This window comes from Octopus bimaculoides, chromosome 9, assembly GCF_001194135.2.
Source record: "Octopus bimaculoides isolate UCB-OBI-ISO-001 chromosome 9, ASM119413v2, whole genome shotgun sequence".
Lineage (NCBI taxonomy): Eukaryota > Metazoa > Mollusca > Cephalopoda > Octopoda > Octopodidae > Octopus > Octopus bimaculoides.
The window spans coordinates 65937324-65940951 of NC_068989.1; the positions used below are offsets into that span (position 1 = coordinate 65937324).

At 33.5% G+C, this 3628-nt stretch overlaps 1 long non-coding RNA gene across 2 annotated transcripts in view; it reads right to left on the reverse strand.

The window, feature by feature from the left end:
• Positions 1-3628, reverse strand: part of LOC106875319 (uncharacterized) — a 406076-nt gene that overhangs the window by 397827 nt on the left and 4621 nt on the right. For both annotated transcript variants that reach the window (XR_008264907.1, XR_008264906.1), the window contains exon 2: positions 2815-2894. This is a non-coding gene — a long non-coding RNA (uncharacterized LOC106875319). The remainder of the gene's footprint in view (positions 1-2814; positions 2895-3628) is intronic.

The following is a 3628-nucleotide window of genomic DNA, read 5'->3' on the forward strand; positions in this document are numbered from 1 at the left end:
GGGGTCGATGTAATCGACTAGTTCCCTCCCCAACAAATTTCAGGTTTTGTGTATTTAGTAGAAAGGATTATTATTATTGTTATTATTATTATTATTATTATTATTATTATTATTATTATTATTATTATAACTGTCGGTATTATCAAGATGAATTCAATGCGACTGTGTGAGAATTATCTGCTACTATAAATCAAAACTATCGAATGTACTTCTTTATTTTATTCTATATATATTGTATGGCCAATGAGATTAGGAATGAAACAGAGAAAGAAGATTTAATTATATTTTTCCTAAATATCATTATGCTACACTCTATATCTATATACTATCACGCTACATTCAATATTACGAATGCCTCACCTATGCCGCCGCCGTCGTCGTCGTCGTCATCATCATCACCACCATCATAAGCATCATGATCCTCATCACAGCTACCATTACCTATTTACTCGTGTTCGTCATCGTGAACATCATCGTCACCGTCGTCGTGGTCGCCGTCGTCGACATAGTCGTCATTATCATCCCCCTCCCCACGTCATCAATTTTTGAGATTCATCAATAGACAAGTAGTAGTAGTAGAAGTAGTAGTAGTAGTAGCAGCAGCAGTAGCGGCGGCGGCGACGGCAGCAGCAGCAGCAGTTGTAGTAGTAGTAGTAGTAGTAGTAGTAGTAGTAGTAGTAGTAGTAGTAGTAGTAATCTTTTGCCTGTAAATCCTATGGCACACCATTAAACACGAGTTTAATGTTTCCATTAAAATGTCGGCAATGATATATCAAAGACAATACGCTCTGTTAACTCGATAAGGTTGAAGTTTTAACTAATTACTTGCTAAATAACAAACAGAGTTATGCGAAATTTGCAAAGCATTGCTGATCAATAGAACATAAGGACGTTGATAGTGTGGTTGACTTATGATCAAGGCATAGGTGGTTCGTATATTGTCGTCAGTAGTGTGCCGTTTATATTTACAACTAAGTTTTTAGATTTTAAGCCTCATTCTGCGACCGCATGAAGAATTTTCTTTGTATCCAATCAATATTCTAGGAATATAATATAATGGTCAAACCATCCTCAAATCTCTCCCTAGGCTTTTGCATACGACAAATGCAGGATGGTTGCCGCTGGCAAGTTTTTCTATCATAAATCTACTCAGAGCTGAGGTAAATCTAAAAACTCTGAAGAGTTCTTTCATTAATGTAGCACAACTTTTATTGGCAGAGAAGAACCGAGGTAATAGATGAGCCCATAGCCTACTCGGTCACATGTGATTTAGAACTTGATACGACAGCTCTAACACACCCCCAATTAGTTATCGATTTAGAATTACGCCAGTTGAGAATATCTCAGAAAACCAAGGTGCTCACAGTTAGCTTAATACAATCCTAAACACAGCAACTCAAAAATTCCCTTCGTTATCAATCAAGCAGTACTACAATAGAAGATACTTTAGGAAATTAGTGTTCTCACTCTGTGTTCAGTCACAAGTGATTTAGAGCTAAATATAATAGTTTATAAAATCCCACCATTTCGCTGTCTAGCAAGAAGTACAATAAAAATACACATGGAAACTAGTGTGTTCATAGTCAGTTAATCAAATGCTGACAATGCTAAAAATCAACCACACTAAAATTCTTCTCATTTTTAATTTAGAAAGAAATACAGAAATATGGTATGCTTCAGGAAACAATATGCTTTAAGGTACTGTAAATTCTAAAATGCCTGTTGTTTTGTTTTTTTTACTGTTGAGTTAACCTTCTATTGTAAGTGTAATTTGGTGGGGATTAGGCCTCACCAAACTAACATACATTTACGTGTACTCAGCAATTATTGTTCAGCTCAAAATCGTTATTTAATTCAACTGAAAACCATGATTCAACTGAACTCAAGATCATTATTTTATTCAAATTAATATCCTTGTTATCTTCAAATCAAAATCATTATTGTCTTTCACCATGCTCTGCATACACCAAACGATCGAACGAAAGAGCCAATAATCAGTCGCTCACTATGTCATAAATAACAGCAAAAAGCCCCTCCCCTCAAAACACAACAAACCGTCTACAATAAGGGATGATATTTTGGACAAGGATGACCATGGCTGGAATGTCTTTGTTCATGTCTGCTCAATTACGATTCATCGTAGGTTAAATAAAACATAGTACATGAACAAACCGATAGCTAGTCTCTTTTAAATTAATTCAAAATATTCTAAGAGAGTGGAAAGTATTTTGAGCTGTTCATGTATTGCCATTAGATGAAAAGATCACAAATAATATTGTATTAGCTGGGAACTGGAACCACATCTTGACCTCCACTCGTTAAGATATTACGTGTTGAAATATTTGATACAGTTTATATTTGATTAAAGTTAGTAATAAACGTGAAGTAGAAAATAATAACGTTTATTTATTTTATTTGTTAAAAGTCGTACATGATACTCTTCACATTGAACATGAAAGAAACAGTCTAAATATACAATAGCAACATGTACTAATGGGAAATTATTTCGCGGAGTTAATTAGCGTTTTACTTGTATGTTGATAAAAACAATGTCTTGGAGTGTTAAGAGATACATTAATGAGATAGACTGACAACGTAGCAACGAATGGAATATATTATACAACGCCGAGTCAGTTCGGATATATGACATCTGTAAAACACTTCCATATACTACGTTACTCTTATCAAGGTATTGATTTTAATAAAGCAAGTTTCGAAGAAATGGGAATATTAGTTTCCGTTATAACACATTGTTATTGAAACGTCTGCCAATATGAAGATGTAGAAAGTATCAAAATAAATGCATGTACTCACAAATTCTCGAAAGTATTAATATTTGAGGTAAGTCCTGTTTGTATTCCTCGGGTTTTAGCGAAAAGATTTAAGCGATGCACCTGTAAAAATAACATAATTGATAATGAGTAATGAAAATATTCTTTTAATTATACAAATTTAAAATTGGTAATTACATCGTAAAACACGCGTCTAAATAAACAATAGTTTTTCGTTTTACGTTTGTTCCTTGAGGTGACAAAAATTTCGTCATATCACTCTGTACAAGTTACTAGATAGTTAAAATGGCCCCATTTCTGGTTTCAAAAATGGATCAAAGTATTGTTAAGCTTTAAATTACTACAGAAGTAAAATTCCAAAATATTTTTCAATGTTCGTGCTGCAATGTTTAAAACACTGCCGTTTGTGCATGTTTAGCCTCAAAAATTACATTTCCTTATCTGTTTGTAGGCATCCCGGCTTTAATATAAATAATCGCTTCTTATTTAGATACACCTCCATAACTTATTTCATATGGTTTTGTAAAAATTATTTAAAAAACATAGTCCATTCATTGTCCGCGCTTAGCCTGCACTTTGTTTAACGAATATATAAGCATATCATCTTAACATTTTCTGAATTTCTGATCAAAGTGAGATAAACGTTATATATTTCAATTAAATAAACTGCATTTTATCACTTATTTACACACGCGCACATACCACCTACATACACACACACACACACACACACACACACATACATATATATATATATATATATATACATATATGTGCGTGTTTATGTATGTCTTTCTCTCTCTCTCTCACTCTCTCTCTCTCTCACTCTCTATCTC